At 42.4% G+C, this 26,206-nt stretch overlaps 1 protein-coding gene and 1 pseudogene across 2 annotated transcripts in view; both read left to right on the top strand.

The window, feature by feature from the left end:
* The window catches only part of PDE3A (phosphodiesterase 3A), a 281,620-nt gene that overhangs the window by 104,421 nt on the left and 150,993 nt on the right, over positions 1 to 26,206 (top strand). The gene's annotated exons all lie outside the window — the stretch shown is intronic.
* LOC139319994 (U6 spliceosomal RNA) lies at positions 11,006 to 11,077 on the top strand (annotated as a pseudogene).

Consider the following 26,206-nt stretch of genomic DNA (forward strand, 5'->3'; position numbering starts at 1 on the left):
TATTTTGTGACTCCTCCCTGTAGAGGTCAAATATTTATTTCTTTTGATTCATAGGTATAAATGTGCGATATTTTTGCAATCAGGGTTTTTTCCTATGTTGAAAGATGTTAAAATGGCCATGGTGGGATGAAATCTCTATTCATCGCTTTCAGGCCTGTCAGACATTTTATGTTGTTTCTTCTGAGACTTATGGGAGACTGGGATAGCACTATTTCGGCCTTTTTAGACCTCTTCAGCCAGACACACCCATATTTTGTGACTCCTCCCTGTAGAGGTCAAATATTTATTTCTTTTGATTCATAGGTATAAATGTGCGATATTTTTGCAATCAGGGTTTTTTCCTATGTTGAAAGATGTTAAAATGGCCATGGTGGGATGAAATCTCTATTCATCGCTTTCAGGCCTGTCAGACATTTTATGTTGTTTCTTCTGAGACTTATGGGAGACTGGGATAGCACTATTTTGGCCTTTTTAGACCTCTTCAGCCAGACACACCCATATTTTGTGACTCCTCCCTGTAGAGGTCAAATATTTATTTCTTTTGATTCATAGGTATAAATGTGCGATATTTTTGCAATCAGGTTTCTTCAGCCATAGGAAAAAACCCTGATTGCAAAAATATCGCACATTTATACCTATGAATCAAAAGAAATAAATATTTGACCTCTACAGGGAGGAGTCACAAAATATGGGTGTGTCTGGCTGAAGAGGTCTAAAAAGGCCAAAATAGTGCTATCCCAGTCTCCCATAAGTCTCAGAAGAAACAACATAAAATGTCTGACAGGCCTGAAAGCGATGAATAGAGATTTCATCCCACCATGGCCATTTTAACATCTTTCAACATAGGAAAAAACCCTGATTGCAAAAATATCGCACATTTATACCTATGAATCAAAAGAAATAAATATTTGACCTCTACAGGGAGGAGTCACAAAATATGGGTGTGTCTGGCTGAAGAGGTCTAAAAAGGCCGAAATAGTGCTATCCCAGTCTCCCATAAGTCTCAGAAGAAACAACATAAAATGTCTGACAGGCCTGAAAGCGATGAATAGAGATTTCATCCCACCATGGCCATTTTAACATCTTTCAACATAGGAAAAAACCCTGATTGCAAAAATATCGCACATTTATACCTATGAATCAAAAGAAATAAATATTTGACCTCTACAGGGAGGAGTCACAAAATATGGGTGTGTCTGGCTGAAGAGGTCTAAAAAGGCCGAAATAGTGCTATCCCAGTCTCCCATAAGTCTCAGAAGAAACAACATAAAATGTCTGACAGGCCTGAAAGCGATGAATAGAGATTTCATCCCACCATGGCCATTTTAACATCTTTCAACATAGGAAAAAACCCTGATTGCAAAAATATCGCACATTTATACCTATGAATCAAAAGAAATAAATATTTGACCTCTACAGGGAGGAGTCACAAAATATGGGTGTGTCTGGCTGAAGAGGTCTAAAAAGGCCAAAATAGTGCTATCCCAGTCTCCCATAAGTCTCAGAAGAAACAACATAAAATGTCTGACAGGCCTGAAAGCGATGAATAGAGATTTCATCCCACCATGGCCATTTTAACATCTTTCAACATAGGAAAAAACCCTGATTGCAAAAATATCGCACATTTATACCTATGAATCAAAAGAAATAAATATTTGACCTCTACAGGGAGGAGTCACAAAATATGGGTGTGTCTGGCTGAAGAGGTCTAAAAAGGCCGAAATAGTGCTATCCCAGTCTCCCATAAGTCTCAGAAGAAACAACATAAAATGTCTGACAGGCCTGAAAGCGATGAATAGAGATTTCATCCCACCATGGCCATTTTAACATCTTTCAACATAGGAAAAAACCCTGATTGCAAAAATATCGCACATTTATACCTATGAATCAAAAGAAATAAATATTTGACCTCTACAGGGAGGAGTCACAAAATATGGGTGTGTCTGGCTGAAGAGGTCTAAAAAGGCCAAAATAGTGCTATCCCAGTCTCCCATAAGTCTCAGAAGAAACAACATAAAATGTCTGACAGGCCTGAAAGCGATGAATAGAGATTTCATCCCACCATGGCCATTTTAACATCTTTCAACATAGGAAAAAACCCTGATTGCAAAAATATCGCACATTTATACCTATGAATCAAAAGAAATAAATATTTGACCTCTACAGGGAGGAGTCACAAAATATGGGTGTGTCTGGCTGAAGAGGTCTAAAAAGGCCGAAATAGTGCTATCCCAGTCTCCCATAAGTCTCAGAAGAAACAACATAAAATGTCTGACAGGCCTGAAAGCGATGAATAGAGATTTCATCCCACCATGGCCATTTTAACATCTTTCAACATAGGAAAAAACCCTGATTGCAAAAATATCGCACATTTATACCTATGAATCAAAAGAAATAAATATTTGACCTCTACAGGGAGGAGTCACAAAATATGGGTGTGTCTGGCTGAAGAGGTCTAAAAAGGCCAAAATAGTGCTATCCCAGTCTCCCATAAGTCTCAGAAGAAACAACATAAAATGTCTGACAGGCCTGAAAGCGATGAATAGAGATTTCATCCCACCATGGCCATTTTAACATCTTTCAACATAGGAAAAAACCCTGATTGCAAAAATATCGCATATATATATATATATATATATATATATATATATATATATATATATTACAAAGTCAGCTTATTGCCCCCACAAACTGGGTCCTCAATTTACCCACCTTAGAAAGGATGGAAGGCTGAGTCAACCTTGAGCCTGGCAAGATTCAAACTTACTAATTGCAGACAGCTGGAGTTAAATTACAATGCATTAGTCTGCTGAGCTATCCAGGCTCACTGAGATGCTTTCTCAAACTACATTTCTGCTCTGGACTCAGATTTCTTTAACCTGATTGCTGTCTTGGCTGCGGCTCTTCCTCCCGATCCTCAAGATTATTCCTTCTGCCCATTATTGGTTGAGATACGGATTAGGCTACACACATGTATCCTGTTGCATTTGAGCTAGGGAAAAGATTTAAGTGTTTACCGAGACACCTGGTCTACCCCAACATGTGGGAGGGGGCATTCTGCTCCCTTTTGCCTTTCAGCTCCAATCCAGGAGCCCTCAAGCAGTCGCATTCACGACAAACCATTTTATACCAAATTTATATTTTGGCAGAACTTGTGGCTCAGAAGGTTAATTCAACTGCCTAACATGCAGGAAGCCCAAGTTCGAACTTGTGGCTAGCTGATGAAAGCTAAAAAGCTTGAAATAGATCTATACTATCTCCCTTTATTTCGTTATCAGCAAAATATAAATTTGGTATAAAATGGTTTGTCGTGAATGCGACTGCTTGAGGGCTCCTGGATTGGAGCTGAAAGGCGAAAGGGAGCAGAATGCCCCCTCCCACATGTTGGGGTAGACCAGATGTCTCAGTAAACACTATATATATGTATATGTATATGTATATGTATATGTATATGTATATGTATATGTATATGTATATAGTGTATACTTTAAAGTGTATACTATAAAGTGTATACTATAAAATGTACACACACATACACACACACACACACACACACACACACACACACACACACACACTATGTATGTATGTATGTATGAATGTTTTGAGATATGTCTCCTCCTCCCCCCTCTTCTTCCCCTCCTCCTCTCCCCTCCTTCTTTTCTCCTCATCCTCTTTTCCTCCTTCTCCTTCTCATCACCCCCCCCCCCGATTAAATTTTACACGTCTTTCATGCACTTCTTGTCACTTGTCAATTTGGGATGTGGTGAAAATCTCTACCATGTTTTGATAATGGTCCTATCTGATCAGACTTTTTGCTTCCTGCAGTGGCAGCATCAGCCCTCACAGTCCTTTTACTTGCTTTTCTGAAGTGCTAAGTAGTTCAAAGGTAATATTGACATAATGTTAAAACAAGCCACCTTCCACTTGGCATTCTTCAAGTATGCGGGATTGTAACTCCCTTCATTTCCAGCCAGGATGACCTTTTGTATAATAGAACTTGTAGTCCAGCACATCTGGAGGGGCACCAAAGTGGGCTTGGCTAGAAATCTGTAAGGAACCCATTAGTTCAAAATTTATAAGAGAGAGGGAGCGGGAGAGAGGGAGAGAGAGAAAATATGAAAGAAAACCAGCTATCAGTCATCAAACAACCTAGTACTGTGATGGCAAACCTATGGCACGCGTGCCAGAGATGGCATGCAGAGCCCTCTCTGTGGGCACGCGCACTGTCACCAGCTGGTCTTCGCAGGCTCCAGAGCGCCAGAAAATGGCCAAAAAACCCAGCCAAAAATGGCCAAAAAACAGGCATGCACGTGCCATGAAGCTGGTCTTCAGGTTTCCAGTGCTCCGGCGCACGCAAAGACCAACTGGCTGGCATGCATCCACATGCACGCTGACCAGCTGGTCTTCGGGTTTCCGGCACTCGGGCATGTGTACGTGCACACGCATGCACCACGGGTGGGTTCTACTTACCTTTACTACCGGTTCGCAACGGGTCTGCGCATGCGCCGAAGCATTCTGAGGACATCGGGGTCGGTGGGCGGAGCCTCCCTCCGGTTTTACTACCGGTTCTATAGAACCGGTCCGAACCAGGAGCAACCCACCACTGGCATGCACACATCTTCCAGTTTGGGCACTCAGTGCCGAAAAGGTTCGCCATCACTGACGTACTATATCTCTAGAAGCGACACACTTGAATTTCCTCTCTCTCTTTTTTAAAAAAATTTATTTATTTATTTTTATATGCCGCCCTTCTCCGGAGACTCAGGGCGGCTTACAATGCGTTAAGCAATAGCCTTCATACTTTTGTATATTTTATACAAAGTCAGCTTATTGCCCCCACAAACCGGGTCCTTTTAAAACAGCATTCATGGGAAACGCTAAACTAACCATTCATGAATAGCTACATTATTTTTTAAATAACCCTTTCCCATCTGTCAGTGGGAAATGCGCAGTTTGATGGCCACCCAAGCATTTCAATGGCCCGTGTAATTTAGGAATCTTGGGCTTCTACGCCACTGACATAAACCCAAGTTGTTCATTCTTTTTTTCTTGTAAACTTTATCTGTACCAGAGCAAAACCTTTATTGCAGATCTTCCTCCTTTCCTTATTATGGTTGACTTGTTCTTATGAAAAACAACACCCTGCAATAATCCGTTAGTGATAGACTGTTAAGTGTAATGGCTGGACATGTCCTCCACATGTTTACAACATTGTCTGTGGAGATTCTCAATCATCCAGGTCATGGTTGTCCCAAAGGTGCTTTTTCCAAAGGCAACTTGGACTTTTTTTGGTTTTTCCTTGAAGACGTTTCATAAATCCCTTTTTTCACTGTTGCTGTAAATTCGAATGGTCACTAAATGAACTGTTGTAAGACGAGGACTAGCTGTATAGAACAGTAAGGAAAAATTATGTTTGAATAGAACAGAATAGAATTCTTTATTGGCCAAGTGTGATTGGACACACAAGGAATTTGTCTTGGTGCATACGCTCTCGGTGTACATAAAAGATACATTCGTCAAGAATCATAAGGTACAACACTTAATGATAATCATAGGGAACAAATAAGCAATCAAATCATACTAGGAAACAATCAATATAAATCGTAAGGATACCAGCAACAAGATTACACTCATACTGACATGTGGGAGGAGATGGGTGGTGGGAACGATGAGAAGATTAATAGTAATGCAGACTTAGTACATAGTTTGACAGTGTTGAGGGAATTATTTGTTTAGCAGAATGATGACGTTTGGGAAAAAACTTTTATTTTTTTTGATATAGCGCTTAGCATCCACTAGCTGAATATGGATTTAGAGAGCAGGATCAACATGTTCATGGTTTTGAATTCCCATGGAGAAGCCTAGAAACAGTTTTGAATTCTCTGTGCCTGGGTGCTTCTTGTGATCTTGATGGACACAAAACATTGACGGTTTGGTCTGGTGGTTAAGATGTCAGGCTAGAAACCGGAAGGATGAGAGTTCTAGTCCCGCCTTAGTCATGAAAGTCAGCTAAGTGACTTTGGGCCAATCACCAGGAGACTGTGAGTTCTAGTCCCGCCCTAGGCATGAAAGCCAGTGGGATGACCTTGGGTGAATCATCTGTGAAACTGTGAGTTCTAGTTCTGCCTCAGGCATGAAAGCCGGCTGGGTAACCTTGGGCCAATCACCAGGTGACTGGTCCCGCCTTAGTCATGAAAGCTGGTTGGGTTGTCTTGGGTTGGTCAATTTGTCTCAGCGCAACTCTCCTCACGGGGTTATCGTGGGTGGGGAAAATAGGAGGAGGAAGGAATATTAGGTATGTTTACCGCCTTGAGGAATAAAAAGTAATAAAGGTGGCATAAAAATGGAATAATAGTAATAATGATGATGATGATGATGATGATGATGATAATAATAATAATAATAATAAAACAAATTACACATACGATTTTGTGGCAGACATGATTTGGGGATGAAAAATCTGGTGATATTAGCACAGGATATTCTTTGCCTTTAAAAGAACCTGGCCATCGCTAACGGAGCACATTTACAAACTGGAATTTCAAACTTTGTTATCCTAGAACAGGGGTAACAAACTCGATTTCATTGAGGGCCATATAAGGGTTGTGTTTGACCTTGGAGGGGTCAGGGGGGGCATGGACAGAGGGGCGTGGCCAGCTTGATGTCACTCATGTTGGGGGCACCTTTGATGGCCCGAGTACTCTGCCAGTGAAAATGGGCACTCCTGAGCTCCATTTTCAGCCACAACGGCTTCCTGCAACCCTTCAGCCACAACGGCTTCCTGCCAGCAAAAATTGAGCTTGTGAGGGCTGTGCGTGGCCCTTCCAAGCTCCAGTTTTGGCTGCGACAGCTTCCTGCCACCTTCTGCCAGCGAAAAAAGAGCTCCATTTTCGCTGGCAGAGGTACCGCGGGCGGCTCCTTCGCTGTTTCCAGGGGTGGTCCTGCAAGCCATATCTAAGTACCCCATGTGCGGGATCCAGCCCGCGGGCCAGTGATGGGATTCAAACTTTTTTTACTACTGTTGCTGTGGGCATAGCTTGGTGGGCGTGGCTTGGTGGGCGCGGCAGGGGAAGGATACTGTAAAATCTCCATTTCCACCCCACTCCAGGGGAAGAATACTACAAAATCCCCATTTCCTCCCGATCAGCTGGGACTCAGGAGGCAGAGAATAGATGAGGGCAGGGCCAGGGGTGAAATCCAGCAGGTTCTGACAGGTTCTGGAGAACCGGTAGCGGAAATTTTGAATAGTTTGGAGAACCGGCAAATACTCACCTTCTCGCAGATAGGGTGGGAATGGGGATTTTGCAGTATCCTTCCCCTGCCATGCCCACCAAACCACGCCCACAGAACCGGTAGTAAAAAAAAATGGATTTCACCACTGGGCGGGGCCAGTCACAGGTGGTATTTACCGTTTCTCTGAACTACTCAAAATTTCCGCTACCGGTTCTCCAGAATTGATCAGAACCTGCTGAAATCCACCTCTGCCGCGGGCCTTGAGTTTAACACCCCTGCCCTAGAATAATAACATGTTCTTCTTTGACTAGCATTTGAAGTGAAATTTCATTTCATGTTTTAAATATGTTGTTGCTGATTTTAAGTAGTTTACTGGCAAGTTTCTGCCCCCCCCCTTCCTTATTTGGTAAACTATTCTGGAGGATCCTTTGAACAGAAAATTGTTTTGTGACTAGCTTTGTTACTCTCCATGCAGATGGATCAAAACCAAGTGTGAAGATTTTTAATTTGGAAACAGAGGAGTGAGCAGGAGGAGCCTTAGATATCCAGTGTTATTGTTCCATTCTTATAAAACCTTGCAAAAAGCAGAGAAGAGGCAGGCATATATTTTTTTCCATCCAACTGGCTGAATTTGGCAGATCCAGGAAAAGGGAAAGGATCCAGATTTCAAGAGATCTCTCTTCCTTCTCCCCCTTTTTTAAAAAAGAAAGAAAGAAAGAAAGGTTCTTTCGCAATAGGCCGGTCTCTTCAATTGCTACTTTTGAAATCAGTAGCAAATGCAAGGGAATTTTGGCACTGGGAGAGGTGAAGCGGTTTTGTAATTCTACAAAGCAGAAGTGTTTTTCTGTGACAACCGATGCCTCAAACTAGTTGCTTCTCCCTCCCTCCCTCCTCCTTTCTTTTTTAAAAACAAGATGAAGCCCTGGCGTTTAAAATTTCACATGTCAAAAGATATATCATAAGGGATTGGAGGCTGGATCTATTCAGATCCAGGAGCTTAGAACAGGAGGTAATAGATTTTGCATATGTTTTTTTTTTTAATGGCGAAATGGAGCTAAAATGGGTCCCTAGACTATATGTGTAGGGAAGCCAGGTCATTGGGCTGGGGACCAGTGTTGCTCCTGCCGGTGGTTTCGTAGGAGGTTAGAAAAGCAGAAGCACAGCTGTGTGAATCTAGATTCCAATAAATGACTTTAATAAGTAAATTGCTATTTAGGTTTCTGAGGTTTAAGTGAACGCTAACTTTTTCCCATATTGGATTTCCTTCTTCAGATTCAGCAGAAAACCCAGAGCATCGGTAGCGGGATCCAACATAATAAGTTGCAGGATCTCAATCCACAAAGTTGCTTTTGATGTCAGTGGCCAGTCTTCTTTCTGGAAACTGTGGAGGCTAATGGATATCCCACCATCCATCTGGTCTTCATAGAGACACAAAGTGCTTTCTTTGAAAGGCCTTAGCTGTTGGACATTCCACTTCATGAACTTGGTGTCAGGGTTCCAAGTAATACACCCATAGCAAACAGTCCTCTGAGTCAGGTAGATTCCTCAAAGAACAATTTATTTGGATATATCATATTGGCACAGACCAGTGAAAACCGACTCTAAGGGTTCCCACGGTTTTCACCTAATTAAAAGTAAACGTTTTCCCCTCTTCCCAAAGAAACAGTCACATGGTCCAATCAGGGTGCTGTCCAGTTGCTCGGTAACACCACTCCTCCTTTCTTCAGCCACCTGTTGGAATGTCCTTGGTTCCCAGGGGAAAGTATTTTGTTTTGGCTACAAACCCCCAGCTATCTCTATTCCCTTCTCCCTAGCCCTCATCTCCATTGTGGCAACACTGAAGCCTCAAAGATGGCCTCAGTCAGAGTTGACACTAGGATGGTCATTGGTTCTCCCTTACAAAAAGAATGGTGCTGCCTGTCAGGTGCGAAAGATCACGTCCACATGTGAAAGTCCAACTAAACTGATTTATTGCTAATCATGCCTGTGCATAGTGATCTTCTCAACTATCGATCAGTCCCTGCTTGGAGTTAGATAAGAGTCACTGTAATTCAACGGAGGTTGGACTCAGTTCATTTGTGGCTACATAGGAATTCTAGGCTGATCCCTCTTTTAACTCTACCCTAGGTTCTGCCAGTATTTCTCCTACAAACCCAGCTTTATTTCTACTGTAGGTCTTTACAATATCTCTGGAGCAGGAAGTCTGTTAATTTTGCATTGATCTTTTAGATCTGACCCCTTAGTATGCTCTGAATTACATGGATGACCCATACCAGTTTAGTTCAGGTAGTTGTGGAATATAGATGGATGCAAGATAAGACCTGCGTTTAGCCTTAACCACCAGTCCATATCTATCCAGGTGTGCCACATGGTTCTAGACTACAGGATGGCCACTCATCCAAGGGTTTCAGAATTAGCTTATTTAACCGAACGCAAAACAGAGATGAGTGTTGACTGAAAAAGACTGTAGGGACGTGAACACTTCGTCTGGATTTTATAGAGCAGTAGAAAGCATCTGCTCATTGACAGATATCCAAAGAATGAACATGGCAGGAACCTCTTGGATTTTGTGTCATAGGCAGAGATATATGCTGTTATCCAAAATTTCCTGGAGAAGTTTCTTATTGAAACTGTTTTTTTTTCTTTCATTCTTTTTTTTTTTTTTAAAGAAAAATGCTTTGCAAGTCTTCAGATGCCTGATCGTACACAGACCTCCCAGTTTGAACTGAAATGTTGCTTTAGGCAAAAAAAAAATATTTGTAGCAGTTCTGCACTTGATATTTTACAGAAGTTCTCTGTTTTGGTCCCATTACAGTCTTAAAACAATGCTGATGGTAGCCAGAAGCACAAAGTACCCAGAATGTTGGTCAACTGCCTGGATGAATGTCCCTTGGTTTCTGGTTTCTGCACAAGTGAGGAAATGGAATTTTATGCAGCAGCTCCATGGCAGACACAAGCAGAAACAACTTCATCTGATCTCCCATCACTCTTTTCTGACCTGGCACTTCCCAGAAGAATTGGACTAAATTTCCTCACTTCTAGCCAGCATGACCTGATAATAGTGGGAACAATAGTTCAGCCCCCTCTGGAAGGACTCCATGTTGGGAAAGGTTGCATAACAAAGAGGGATGGGCATCCTATAATTCTCCAGATACGGAGTTGCAACTTCCATGACCGTTAATCATTAGTCAGGGTAGCTGGAATAAATGATCAGGCTCCAATTATCCTGCTTTGGATGCATTATGAAAAAAAAACCACACCAAAAAAAACAACAACACCAGCTCTCTGGGAAAGGTGGAAGAAAAGAGGAGAATAGGATGACCAGCAGCAAGGTTGATGGACTCAGTTACAATGGTGTTGAGGACACCGTTGTTAGTTGCAAAGGATCAGGACCATACATTAAGTTGCAGTTCAGAAGATTTATTGCTCAAGCCTATACACAAGAAAAGGGGTGTGGTGGCTCAGTGGCTAAGACACTGAGCTTGTCGATGAAAAGGTCGGCAGTTCAGCGGTTTGAATCCCTAGTGCCGCGTAACGGGGTGAGCTCCCGTTACTTGTCCCGGCTTCTGCCAACCTAGCAGATTGAAAGCATGTTAAAAAATGCAAGTAGAAAAATAGGGACCACCTTTGGTGGGAAGGTAACAGCATTCTGTGCGCCTTTGGCATTGAGTCATGCCAGCCACATGACCACGGAGATGTCTTTCGGACAGTGCTGGCTCTTTGGCTTTGAAACGGAGATGAGCACCGCCCCTTAGAGTCAGGAACGACTGTGCTCGCTTCGGCAGCACATATACTAAAATTGGAATGATACAGAGAAGATTAGCATGGCCCCTGCGAAGGAGTCGGGAATGACTAGCACATACGTGCAAGGGAAACCTTTACCTTTACTTTTATACACAAGAATCTAGTCAACTAAAATTTAGTAATGGAATTCAAGAGGGCTTGGGCTTGGGTGATTTGTGGGAATGTAGCAACTCTAAGATGATGACACACTTAATTCCACCTCCAGCTCTGCTGCTGTTCTACAGATTTGAAAGAATAGGTTAGAGCTAGGAGAAAATCCATCTATATGGTCACTAGGCATTGAAAATGACTTGATGGCACATGATGAATCAATCATGTCACATTTTACCTCAGCCTGTAAATAGAAGTAGCCTGGTGATTATCAGCAGTCTCTAATCTCTATGTGTATTACTCATATCACAGTTCTCCTTTCTAGATCATAAGTCTTTGAAGATGATAACTAAAGTAAATAACCAATCTTGAGATGTTGATGTCCTTTTTTTAAAAAAAAGAAAAACTTCCAACTTCTTAGCAGCAAGACAGAAATTCCTGCAATATTGATCTGCTCTTTTAAGAGCAATACATCGTGAATGATTGGGGTATATTTGTGGGTCTCAACGTAAAAAAGGATATTGACAAATAAAATCTGATGCTTGTTACATGTCTTTTCCTTTATGGTTTCGTATCTTCATAATGGCCTTCTTCCAGTTAATCTTAGATGGGTTCTTATTTTATTTTTATTTTCATTTTTTTTTATATTTCAGCCTTTTGTTTTGGAAGTTAAGGTGGTATATGTTGCCATTCCCCTACATTTTATTGGTAACAACCCTAATAGATTAGACCAAGAGATTGGCCAAGAATCTATCAATGAGTATCACAATTGAATTTGTTTGCTTAAGATTTTAGTTATTGAGGGGGCTATACAATTTTGCCTAAAACAATATTTAAGCTTGGCTGTCTTCAGTCCTAGCCAGTACTCAGGCTAACATTGCAGTTCCACCCTGTTTCCCTGAAAATAAGACCCAACTGGAAAATAAGTCCTAGCATGATTTTTCAGGATGCTTGTAATATAATCCCTACCCCCAAAATAAGCCCCAGTTAAGATTGTCAGCAGATGGAGGCGTTTAGTATTGTATTTCCCCCAAAATAAGACCTAACCGGAAAATCAGCCCTAATGCGTCTTTTGGAGAAAAAAATTAATAGAAGACCCAGTCTTATTTTGGGGGAAACACGGTAGTTGTATTCTATGAAAACAGCCTTTATTTTCACTTTCTAATAATGCATATCTAAATACATGCCTACAGACAACAGAAAGAGGTGAGATCCATCTAAAACTGCAGTGCAGATGGGTCAGTTATTTGTATTTCCACCACTACAATCTTCAAGGCAGCTTGCAGACACTTTTACGTAATATTTTTACTGTGAGTGAGGACTTCAACCATGAGGATAGTCTTGATCTCTCCAACATTTCTCATTTCCCAGGGAATTTTCTGTCTCACTAAATAGGGAGCTGGGTGATGACTTTCTATGTCAGAGGTGTACAATCTTGGCAACTTTAAGTCTTGTGGTCTTCAACTCCCAGAGTTTGGGGACTTAAAGTCCACAAGTCTTAATGTTGCCAAGGTTGGATACCCCTATTCTAATTTCAACAGTGGGAGAAACTTCTTTTTCCCAGATAAGTCTGTGAAAGTGTTTGAAGGAACTTAGCCCCACTTTTGCTCCTGATGGGACCTAGTTTAATCCTCAATTCCATCTATGACTAACCAAGTGCAGACATGCATTCTAAGCAGAATAACGGGTTGGAAGGGACCTTGGAGATCTTGTAGTCCACCCCTTGGTCAAGCAGGAGACCCTATACCATTTCAGACAAACGGTTGTCCAATTTCATCTTAGAAACTTCCAGTGATGGAGTACCCACAACTTCTGAAGGCAAAATTGGGTTTTCTTACACATGAATTGGGAAACTATGATATAATCTCAGTTTACAAAAGCAGTAGTTAGACTGCAGTACCGCGGCTACTTCTGCTGACTGCCGGCAATTTGGTAGTTCGAACCTCACCAGGCTCAAGGTTGACTCAGCCTTCCATCCTTTCGAGGTGGGTAAAATCCAAATTTTTGTGGGCAATATGCTGACTCTGTAAACCGCTTGGAGAAGGCTGTAAAGCTCTGTAAAGCGTTATATAAGTCTAAGCGCTATTGCTATTACAAACCAAGATCTGAAAGCAACAGCTGATTTGATAGAGGTAGTATCAAGCTAAAATCACTTCTAATGGAATAACAGAGTTGGAAGGGACCTTGGAGGTCTTGTAGTCCAACCCCTTGCTTAGGCAGGAAATCCTATACCATTTCAGACAAATAACTGTTCTTAAGTCTCTTCTTAAAAACATCAGGTGTTGGAGCACCCGCAACTTCTGAAGTCAAGCCGTTCCACTCAGGTTTAGTTCTGAGTTCTAAATTTTTTTACTACCGGTTCTGTGGGTGTGGCTTATTTTGTGGGCGTGGCTTGATGGTCATGTGAAAATTCTTTAGGATTTAGCAGAGGTACTGGTCTACTAGGCTTTTAACTGCTTGCAGAGCTGTACCGGTCTACCAATTTGTTTTTGGAGGCATTGGTCTACTCATTTGTTTTCGGAGGCACCAGTCTACTCATTTGTTTTTGGAGGCACCGGGCTACTCATTTGTTTTTGGAGGCACCGGGCTACTCATTTGTTTTTTGAGCGCTCTGGTCTACCACCACACTGCCTTTTAACACTGATCAGCTGTAGGGCGTCCCTTTGAAGCCCTGTGGCAAGAGTTTAAACAGTTTTTTTCCTTCTAGCTGATCAGCTGGGACTTGGGAGGCAGCAAATAGATTGGGGGCAGGGCCAAATAAAAGGTAAGAATAACGGGGGGGGGGGGGGGAAGGGCCCAGCTCCCAAACAAAGAGAACCGGTTCGATGACATCATATTGTCACCACTACTGGCTCGGCCGAACTGGGAGGAACCCACAACTGGTTCCACTGATGAATTGTTCTCACTGACAGGAAATTTCTCCTTAGTTCTAGGTTGGTTCTCTTCTTGATTAGTTTCCACTTTTCCTCTGCTCCTTTTCATTTTTTTTTTTTTTTTTTTTTGCGATTTAAACTTCTTTCCCTTTCGAAGAATATATTTTCTCACACTAAGAGATTCTCCAAATCACAGTTAGAAGGGAACCTTGTAGGGAGAAACTTCAGAGTTGATGATGCTCTCAGAACTGTGGTGCACTGGAGAAACTCATCTTATTTATTTTTTATTTCTTTCTTGGCAGCAATCTTTCCAGACTGCCATTGGGGACCAAAAGAATCTTTCGGAGAGTCCTATTTAAGCTGATGGTCTCTGGGAAGGGTCACGGTGGCTGTAACACAGACTTAAGTTTCCCATCTTTTGAACTCCGAGCCTATAAATAATATTTTGCAAATGGGTTTTGCGGCATTTTCGTGTTTCTGCAAAGGAAAGTTCTCTGTAAATTAATACGGTGGGTGAGGAAGAAGAGAAGGGGACAAGCAATTTTGTTTGAAATGGCAACCAACAGGATAAAATCTGGCTTTATGCCAGAGTAGCAACTGACTTGTGACATTAACAGCTTAGCAAATTAGGATTCATTTGTTCTCTTTGTTTTGGCAGACATAGAAGGAAAGTGGAGTGGAAAAAGATATACTTTTAGATTATTTTTAGGAAGCACTACTAACAGATCACCTCCTAACTCTGTTTCAACATTCTGAATCTCACTGTAAAAAGCAGCACGTAAACATATTGCAAACATGGTCTATTGTGCAGATTCAAACTGCTGTGGGGGGTGGGGAGAGTAGATTTTGTCTCCTAGCGTGTTAGATTCAGCTTTCTGAAAATCTCATCTTTTAAATAATAGAAAATATTTGTAGCTCGGGTTTTAGATTTTGGCAGTGGTTTGCTTCTCCCAAGCTTGTTTCAATTTAGTTTTTGAACGTTTTGTTACCACACTAGGTAACATCATCAGCAGGATTTTCTTGTCCTTGTTGCAGACCAGACGCGCCACTACCCAGCAGCACGGAAGCGCCTCCCATTGGCTGAGACATGACAGCTCAGCCGGCGGGAGAAATAAGCAGGCGCCATTGGCTGTTCCTTTTGACAGCTACCATATAAATAGCAGCCGTGACTGGAAGTTGTTGTTGTTGCCCTTCTATCTTGTTTCTAGTTGCCTGTTAGTTGTTGTCTCAATAAAGGAGATTTCTTTCAGCCATTTGCCTCAGTTTCCCTACTTTGTTCTCTCGATCGAGAACACTGGCAACGAAGGATTTTGGGATCTTTTTTTTTACTGAGCAACGGCAGAGTGCCAGCCACGCCACTGGTTCTAATCACCGCCTTTTGTTCAGGGCGAATTTTTTTTTTCTTTCCTGTCAGTAAATCCTGTCAGTTTCTCTCAATCTAGAACAGTCCTATTCCTCTTTAACTTATAAATGTCTCGTGTGCCAGTTTGGTCAGTTGGTCGTGTGATTGGTTGTTCGTTTGGAGCTCTATTTAAATTCTGAGCCAGCTGATTGGTTCTTTTGTTGATTGGTTGTTCAAATGGTCGGGTTTCTTATATATTCATATGCTGGATCTAGGTCAATGTGTTTGTTAATTGCTCCCTTTGGTAGAATACCAGGCCTCAACAAATTCACGTGCATGGCGGGTGCAAGCACGGCCAATGATTTTAAGACAGCACCTAACTCTTCATAGGCAAAATGAACTACAATTGGGATTGTAGTTAACAGGATTTAATTGTTTGCATAGCTTCCTTTCCTTTCCTTTCCTTTCCTTTCCTTTCCTTTCCTTTCCTTTCCTTTCCTTTCCTTTCCTTTCCTTTCCTTTCCTTTCCTTTCCTTTCCTTTCCTTTCCTTTCCTTTCCTTTCCTTTCCTTTCTTCCTCTCCTCTCCTCTCCTCTCCTCTTGTATGGTTTAAAATAAGAGGGTTGTGCCAGTGTGAAATTCAATTTTTTTTACTATTGGTTCTGTGGGTGTGGCTTGCTGGGCATGGCAGGGGAAGGATTGTGCAAAATCCACATTCCCTCCCCACTCCTGGGGGAAGGATATTGCAAAATCTCCATTCCCACCCCACTCTGGCACCAGCCAGAGGTGGTATCTGCTGGTTCTCCGAACTACTCAAAATTTCCGCTACTGGTTCTCCAGAATCTGCTTGATTTCACTCCTGGGTTGTGCACATTTACAGTATATACTAGGCTACCAAATCTTTTTTAATGTTTAACAGGTTATTTAGTCCAGACATGGTAAAAGATCAAGGATGAAGAAACGGTGTACTGTGTTATTGGAACAATTTTCAATTCAGTCTTATCAAGTGCCCTTAAATTTGAAGCTATGTCAGTAGAGAATTGAATAGTTACAGCTGTGTCTTTAAAGGATGATTTTAATTCAATAGCTCCTCGACCTACGACCTCAATTGAACCCCAAAGCAAGAGAGTTGTTAAGTGGGTTGTGCCCCATTTCATGACCCTTTTAGCACAGTTGATAAGCGAATCATGCAGTTGTTAAGCGAATCTGACTTTCTCCCATTAACTTTGCTTGTTGGAAGCCAATGGGGAAGGTTACAGATGGTGATCACATGACCCCAGGACAGCGCAACCATCATAAATACAAGCCAGTTGCCAAGCACCCAACTTTTGATCACGTGATTGTGGGGATGCTGCAATGATGCTGCATAAGAGCAAAAACTGGTCATCAATGGTTTCAACTCAAGTGTTGTGGTCCGCCAACAGCCTGCAGAGCTGGCAGCGGAGTCAGACAGTGAGGAGGCTGACAAGGAACATGGGCCAGTCCTGGAATCTGGGAAAGGCCTGGACGAGGGCTCTGCGTCTGAGGCAGAGATGGGGCCAGGGCCATCTGGGAGTGATGAGTGGACTCCGGAGCCCTTAGAGTCGGACAGCAGAGAGGCAGAAGAACAGGAGGAGCCTGTTCTAGTGCACGCATGCGCAGAGCTACCAGAAGGCAAGAGCATCTAAACCAAAAGGGACGACTCGAGAGTAAGGCCAGGAGATGATTGGCCCCTCCCATAAAGCTTAAAAGAGAAACAAAGGCACTTGGGCCTTTTTGCAGGAAAGCAACGTTGCTAACTCTGTTTCCAGTCGGCGTCTCTTGTTTGTTTCTGAACTTTGTGGGGCTTTGCCAAATAAGGCCTTTGGCAGGGTGTCAAAGAGGATAAAGGTTGGTGATTATCCCGAAGGACTTCTTCTGAAGGACTTGTTTTCCTACTAATTGGAACTCAGCTGGGAATGAACATAATTCTCAGCTGTTATAATACAATAGGTTTGTTTGGGGATAATTGTGTTTTGTAATGACTCAGTAAGCCTAGGTCACAACATAAAAGCTCTTAAATCAGTGACCTCTAACCTTTGGGCACCAGGGACTGTTCCATGGAGAGAGCTTTTTTCTGTGGACCGGAGTGGGGCTTCACTTGTTTGCATGGCCCGGTTTCTGGCATGCCACAGACTGATGCCGATCCACGGACCGGGGGGGGGGGGGGGTTGAGGGACCCCTGTCTTAAAGGGCCTCTCTCAGTTGATTAGATGAAAGAAACACTTCAGAGGCAAGGAACTGAATGCCTCCCATTTATTAATAAGTTTGAATGTTCTATTTTCTTTTGCTCATTTTGAGGAGCAGCATAGCGTGACAAATACATGTGCAAAAATAGCAATAAATACTTCGTAATATCTGGCTGTGAACTCACCTCTTACCGTAATTCTGCCTGGCTTGTTTCATGGACTGATAAAAGAAATGATAAAACAGCTATATTTGGAGCAGTTTCAACTGCCCAGGTTTTAGGTAGTGGATTATCTTTTAACTTTTCAGTGGAATGCACAATGTTAGGAGATACTACAATAAATGGTGTTCTGCAAGGGTGGGGGGGAATTCTACCCCATTTTCATCCTTTTGGCAAAAGACAATTTGCTTCCAAAAGTTAGTTCCAAGGAGTAAATAATGCTAATGATATTCTCGCGGGTGAAGCATTATATGCAAAGAGTCCTCAAGTTACAACCACAATGGAGCTTGCCCATCACAATTGTAACCTGTAAAGGTCCAATTTTAGGACCTTTTGGCCACGGTTGTTTAGTGACCACCGCAGCCACAAAGCAACCACTCCTGTCATGAAGTGAATCTTTGGTTTGCAATTTATGTCATAAATTGGAAGCCAGTGTCAGTTTTTGACAAAACGTGGTCACACGACTGCAAGATGCTGCAAATGGCTGTAAATGTGGCCCGGTTACTAACTACTTGACTGTCAGACCTTTGAATCCATATCATAAGTATCCTTTAGGTAAGTGTGTTGTAACTTCAAATAGTCACTAATTGACCGTTCGTAAATCAAGGATTGCCTGTAACTTGAATTTCTTTGTTTATGCAGTGACCTGAGGCTGTGGGTAAATTCACAATTCTCTAGCACAGGGATCTCCAACCTTAGCAATTTTAAGACTTGTGGACTTCTGGGCTGAGGAACTCTGGGAGTTGAAGTCCACAAGTCTTAAAGTTGCCAAGCTTGGAGACCCCTGCTCTAGCACACTGTAGCTTCCCTGGCTTCTCACATCAGCTCAATGTCAAAAGAAGGCATCAAGAAGGAACATTCATCTCTCCTCCTCCATTTGCAACGCGACAGACATGTTAACAATCGGCAACCCCGAGGAGCCAAAGTGGGAAACTCGGCTGGCTAATGATTTCTCACAATCTTTTTGCTGGCCTGATGTGGGATACTAGCACTCAGCTCTTTAGGAAAACCTGGAGGCAAAGTTCAAACATCTCTCGACTTTTAGCCACTTCATGTGTTACCCTAACATACGGTATCCTCCGGATGATCTTAGATTCCTAATTAACCAAGATTCCTAACCAGTTGAAGACACGTAATTGGGAATGGCGACATTGACTTGATGGCACATCATCATCATCGATTATTGTCATACTCGCTACATGGGGAATACTGAACCGAATCTACACCGAAATGCAAATATAAAGGAGTGCATTGTTAAACTATAGAATAGAATAACAGAGTTGGAAGGGACCTTGGAGGTCTTCTAGTCCAACCCCCTGCTTAGGCAGGAAACCCTACACCACTTCAGACAAATGGTTATCCAACATCTTCTTAAAAACTTCCAGTGTTGGAGCATTCACAACTTCTGGAGGCAAGTTGTTCCAGTGATTAATTGTTCTAACTGTCAGGAAATTTCTCCTTAGTTCTAAGTTGCTTCTCTCCTTGATTAGTTTCCACCCATTGCTTCTTGTCCTGCCTTCAGGTGCTTTGGAGAATAGTTTGACTCCCTCTTCTTTGTGGCAGCCCCTGAGATATTGGAACACTGCTATCATGTCTCCCCTAGTCCTTCTTTTCATTAAACTGGACATACCCAGTTCCTGCAACCGTTCTTCATATGTTTTAACCTCCAGTCCCCTAATCATCTTTGTTGCTCTTCTCTGCACTCTTTCTAGAGTCTTCTATGCTTCTGAATAAGTGACTTTAGTTGTGTATTTGAACCCCAAGCATCTTCCTACTTTTAGTATATAATTTAGTAATAAAATGCATATTTTGCTATAAAAAAAAGAAAAAAGAAAGAAAGAAAGAACATTCCCCCCACCCCCAAAAGAATAGATTGTACAAAAGCACAGGAAAACTTTGGAAGTGATCACAGGAAAATAACAGAACACAACAATAATAATGCTTGCCCCTTTGCTAATAATTTAGGCTCAAAAACACCACCAGATTTCAAAATAATAGAATAGAATAGAATAGAATAGAATAGAATAGAATAGAATAGAATAGAATAGAATAGAATAGAATAGAATAGACACACAAGGAATTTGTCTTGGTGCATATGCTCTCAGTGTACATAAAAGAAAAGATACGTTCATCAAGAATCATAAGGTACAACACTTAATGATAGTCATAGGGTACAAAAAAAGCAATCAGGAAACAATATCAATATAAATTGTAAGGATACAAGCAACAAAGTTACAGTCCTACAGTCATAAGTGGGAGGAGATGGTGGTGGGAACGATGAGAAGATTAATAGTAGTGCAGACTTAGTAAAATAATTTCAAAGTAACTATCTGCCATCGTGAGAATCTTTTTTATTATTATTATTTTTTTAAAAGAAATCAGTGTTATTTTTTTCAGAAGGAAAGCTAACTTTTGAGAAACAGGAAGGCAGATTTTTGTGACCGTTTTATTTGTAAGCAAACAGTGAATTCCATTCCTTTTGCTATGTTCAAGTCGAGGTTATGAACCTCATCGGGAGTGTATTTTATTGGCGGCAAACGGGGAAAACACAATGCATATTGGTGTGGCATTAGCTGTCTTCAAGGAACTGACTTTCTTTAAGCATTGGTTAGTCAAGAGATTTTGGTCTCTGTCACTAACATTTGCTGTGGGAAAAGCCTCACATTTGACCGCGCAATTAGTCCTTTCTAAGAAAAAAAATGTATTAAAAAGGCCTTCTTCATTTCCAGAGGTTTCTTGGCAAAGCATGTTGATACTATTTGTGGTTTTAGGCTGCCTTGAAATGTTGACCTGTTTTTCTTTTCTTCGTGCATTGCTGCATTTTGCCAAAATGCTTTTTTTTTTTTTAACTTGGCGAAACTCAAAACCAACAGCCAGAGAGACAAGCATCTCACCCTGTCATTTGTATTATTGATGTGATGATCTCATTATTGATGTCTCTTTATTTCCTCCCCCGCCAAATGTCATCTCATATCATAATGAAAACATATTTATGTGTACTGAAAACTCACTATAATTTCTTAAAATGGGGATGTGAATCCCCAGAGACATCCAAGGCCCCTTCCAACTCTGTTATTCTTTATTATATGACATATTTTGTTCAGGCTCTGTTTGTAAAGGGAAGGATTGCAGAGAGAGATGAAAATCTATATTCTTTATGGTTGAAGAACATCTTGGGACTTTCATTTTCACGATGTAAAGCAGCAGTCTCCAACCTTTCTGGCTTTAGGATCTGGCAGTGGGGGAGGGACGGGACGTGTAGGGTATGGTTCCGTGTGAGCAGCGGCTGAGCACATATGTGCAGCTTCATTTGCATAAGGGGCAGGCAGATGCGCCCGCCACTCCCACAAGTTGAGCTTCACGCACTTGCCTGCTGCTTCCATAGCCCGGTTCCGAACAGGCTGAGGCCCGTTACTGGGCTATGGCCCGGGGTTGGGGACCGCTGAGGTAAAGTACTCTTGGCTACAGGTAGTCCTTGACTTACAATCATTTTTTTTTTCATTCGTGAACAACAGTTGCAGCATCCCCATAGTCACATGATCAGAATTAGGTTGCTTGGCAACTGGCATGTATTTAAGATTGTTGCATAGGTGTCCTAGGCACTGGTGGGTTTCAAAAACGTTTACTACTGGTTCTGTGGGCGTGGCATGCCTTGGTGGGCGTGGCATGGGACAGATACTGTAAAATCTCCATTCCCTCCCCAATCCAGGGGAAGGTTACTGCAAAATCCCCATTTCCTCCCTATCACTTGGACTCGGGAGGAAATGGGGAGATGGGGCTAGTCAGAATTTTTACTACCGGTTCTCAAAATTTCCACTACCGGTTCTCCAGAACTGGTCGAAGCCTGCTGAAACCCACCTCTTGTCCTAGGGCCGTGATGGCGAACCTATGGCACGCGTGCCACAGGTGGCACGCCGAACCATATTGGTGTTGTGGCTCCATTACCTGAGCCTGTGTCATCGGCAGGAGAGGACTCCGAGAGTGAAGGAGAGGAGTGGGCAAGGCCTCCCTCTCCAGGACCCTCCTCTCTGGCAATGCCTTCGGTGTCCACGAAAGGGCAAGAGATAGGGCCGGGGCCAAGCACGTCCACACAGCCACAGATGGACAGTGATGAGGGTAATGAGTCTTGGCTGGATCCATGCCAGCGTCGCAGAGATAAGCGCGCGCAACAGAAGAAAAGGCGTGCCCGAGATTAGGCTGAGTCACTGGACCACACCCCACAGGATATAAAAGGGAGCGTGGTGGCCAGTCAAACCTTGTGACGAACAAAGCTGAAAGCTTCCACGCCATTCTGCATTGCCGGACTTTTGCTATAGACTTTGCTGGATTATCTCTGGACTTGATTGACTCCGTAATTATTGAGCTGTTTCTTTTGATGTACCAGAAGTGGGGAGAAGTTATCTCTTCTCTTCGTAAATAATAAACTCTTGGCAGGCAGCCACTAGATTGTTGCCAAGTTCCATTATCATAAGGAAAAGGATTTTGCCGGCTGGTTTGGTCTTTAACTCTTGAACGTCTGTTGGTGTGTGTGCGTGTGGTTGGGGACAGAACAATTGGTGGGCATGCAAGCTTTGCTCTAGGTCAGCTCCAGTGTGGATGCATGCGCCGGCCCGCTGATTTTCGGGCCTTCTGGTCCCACTGGAAGTTGGCAAATGGGCTGTTTCCGGCCTCCGGAGGGCCTCTGGGGGGTTGGGGAAGGCCATTTTCGCCCTCCCCAGGCTCTAGAAAGCCTCTGGAGCCTGGGGAGGGTGAAAAAGAGGCCTACCGGGCCCACCGTGCCATCACGTGCCAAAAGTGTGGAGAGCATGGGGGGAGGGTTTCATGCAAACATGTGTGTGGGGGTGGGTGGGGCACATTGAATTATGGGTATGGGCACGCGTGCTTGCGACCCCCCCCCATGCTCCCCCTGCTTTTGGCATGCGATGGCAAAAAGGTTAGCCATCACTATCCTAGGGTCATGTGAGCTCCTTTTGTAACCTAGGAACAGGCAGAGTCAATGGGGAAGCCAGATTCACTTAAAAAATCATGTTACTAACTTAACAACTGCAGCCATTCAGTCAACAACTATGGCAAGGAAGGTCGTAAAATGGGGCAAGATTCAGTTAAGAACTGCCTTGTTTAGCAAAAGGACTTTGGGGCTTTGTTTTTGCACCTCGAGGATTACTTCAACTTACAGTATTTGCTTCTCAACTAATCAACTAGAAATGGATTTTTCTTTCTGATGTAAAGTTTTCAGCCAAATTCTGGCTTTTCATCCCCGTTTGGTGTCTTCTTAGGGATTTTGGCATTGGTGATTGGCTTATGGATACGTGGTGACTTTCTGATGATGGGCGACAGCCAGGGAAAAATGTCAAGAGCTATTTTTGGTGTTTCCTTCCAAATGCATCCTTTCCCCCCCCTCTCTCTTTCAACTGATCAAAGACACAGTAAGAGGCCATGTGGCTATTGAATCATGAACATTAGGATGGATTAACACCAGTTTCTCCTACCTGAACGAACAGATGGAGATCAGGGCAAGACTGATACACTGTTTTGCTAAGTGGTAAATTTTGAGAATATAGTCCCTAAAGATCTTTTAAGTACATCAAAACAGCTGTGATGGGTCGGAGGTCTGTGAGAGAAGGGCATAAGTTAGAGACAAGAAGAACAGCAGCTCATCTTATACAGTCATTGGAGTAAAGAGATCTACTGTAGGAATGACCTATAATATGTCCCATTCAAAAAATAATTAGAAGTATCGTACTCGTTGACCTACTAATGAGTTTCCTATTTCTTCTTCTCCTTCTCCTTCTCCTTCTCCTTCTCCTTCTCCTTCTCCTTCTCCTTCTCCTTCTCCTTCTCCTTCTCCTTCTCCTTCTCCTTCCTCCTCCTCCTCCTCCTCCTCCTCCTCCTCCTCCTCCTCCCCCCTTCTCCTCCTCCTCCTCTCTCCTTCTCCTCCTCCTCCTCCCTCACCCTCACCCTCACCCTTCTTCCCAGCGTATTCCTTGTAGTGCACTTTTTGGATCATTGAATGCCACTTTACACGATCAACTGCATTTCCAGGGCACAGGCCCGCAGCTTGCATATCTTTCTTGATGGTGTCTTGCCATCTCTGTTTTAGACGCTCGCGAGGTCACCGGCCATTGACTTCTAGTTGGTAGGCAATCTTGGCAACGGTGCTACTCTCAGAACATGTCCATACCAGTGCAGCCGGCCTTCTCTCATCGTCTCTATAATTGGCGCCACACCAAAATGTTGCTGAATGGTGTCATTTGTGATGTGATCAAGAAGGGAGATGCGAAATGAGTTTCCTATATCATTGGTTTATTTTAAGAATGTCAGGACTGTTGTATGCTTGACTTTCTCTAGACATTAATCTATTACTGTAAATGATACAGTTAACCAGAGGGATAAAACAACTATAATTTTTACCAGATACTTGTCAGATTCTACTCCTGGTCCAGGTGATTTAACAGAATAATAGAGTTGGGAGGGACTTTAGAGGTCTTCTGGTCCAACCTCTGCTCAGGCAGGAAACCCTATTCCATTTCAGACAAATTTCATGTAATCACATAGCTTTGCCATTGGTCTTTCTGGTTTTTCATTGAAGAGTACCCGTTTTAAAATAAAAATGGTCCGAAATAGTGTAAGAATCCAACAAATGTAATATTATCAAGACAAAGAATGTGTGAAGTACTGTATGTGGAAGAGGGGAGGAGAATACTAAAATGAATTTGTATTAGTGAAATTGCTTTCTATGAATCTTGTTTTCCTTTTGGGAATTTAAAAAATTCAATGCACAGGTTTTCCCATAGGACTAGGACTAGGACTAGGACTAGGACTAGGAATAGGACTAGGACTAGGACTAGGACTAGGACTAGGACTAGGACTAGGAATAGGACTTAGAACAGAACAGAACAGAACAGAACAGAACAGAACAGAACAGAACAGCAGAATTGGAAGGGACCTTGGAGGTCTTCTAGTCCAACCCCCTGCTTAGGCAAAAAACCCTACACCACTTCAGACAAATGGTTATCCAACATCTTCTTAAAATCTTCCAGTGTTGGAGCATTCACAACTTCTGGAGGCAAGTGGTTCCACTTATTAATTGTTCTCACTGTCAGGAAATTTCTCCTTAGTTCTAGGTTGCTTCTCTCCTTGATGAGTTTCCACCCATTGCTTCTTGTCCTGCCTTCTTGGAGAATAGCTTGACTCCCTCTTCTTTGTGGCAGCCCCTGAGATATTGGAACACTGCTATCGTGTCTCTCCTAGTCCTTCTTTTCATCAGTGTGTGTTTTTGTGTGCTTTGACCAGGATGCCAAGTTTGTAATTTGATTGCTATAGCAATCAAAATTTGCCTTGACAAAATTTTGACCTTTACTTACACAGTTGCAGTCTTCAATATTTTTATAGAGGTAAGAAGATAAGAACTCAAAAAAAAAAAAAATCTAAATTGCAAACTGGAAGTAGAAAGGGGACATGATTATGAATCCCATGACTAAGAAAAAGTGGTTTCATCTAGAAAGTCAGAAGTGCAAAAATATTCCACAGCTGGGAAGCTAAATTGATGAAATTCCCAAAACGCTTGAGTGCGAAAAGATGAATAGGATCGTACAGCTCTATTAAGAAAATGCAGGTTGCATCTTTCATAGTCCCAATTCTAGAAAGTAGTTCAAGCTAGTTTTCTTATGAGAAACATTTTACTCTCCATCAGGGAGATGTTGTATAGAGAATTAAGAATCATCTGTTATTAAAACATTTTGCTTTCAGGGCAATCACTTTCAATAATGCAAGGCAGCAGTATTCTTGATTGATATTTGGTCTCCTTTTAGATATCCTCCCTAGATTTTAGCTTCCTGGAATTATACTTTAGGCAATTAAGCGTCCAATGAAATCCAAACAAAATATTCCCAGAAAGATAACTGTAGAACTGTAGATTCATCAGCCTGAATATAGATAGATAGATAGGTAGGTAGGTAGGTAGGTCGGTCTTTGGTTATTCGGGTTTTCTCCCGTGTAAAATTGGAAGTGTCTTGGCGACGTTTCGACGAAGTCTCATTCATCATCTTCAGGCTGGTGTTTTTGGCTTCGTGCTTCTAGGAGCAATGTATGATCGCAGCTGTTTCTCCCTTTTAACTGCCAGTGGGGGTGTGAACTGATTGGGTGGGAGCTTGGCTGTTTTCTGATTGGGTGGAGGTGTGTTCTAGGTAGGTAGGTAGGTAGGTAGGTAGGGATAGATAGAGATAGAGATGTACATGTACATGTACAAGTACATATACATATACATATACATATACATATACATATACATATACATATACATATACATATACATATACATATACATATACATATACATTTGTGGTGGGTTGCTCCCGGTTCGCACCGGTTTGCAAGAACCAGTAGTAAAAATTTGTAGTAGTTGGGAGAACTGGTAATAACATTGTCTGGCCATGTC

Source organism: Pituophis catenifer, unplaced genomic scaffold (genome assembly GCF_029215685.1).
Source record: "Pituophis catenifer annectens isolate HBS135680 unplaced genomic scaffold, rPitCat1.0.hap2 SCAF_7, whole genome shotgun sequence".
Taxonomy (NCBI): domain Eukaryota; kingdom Metazoa; phylum Chordata; class Lepidosauria; order Squamata; family Colubridae; genus Pituophis; species Pituophis catenifer.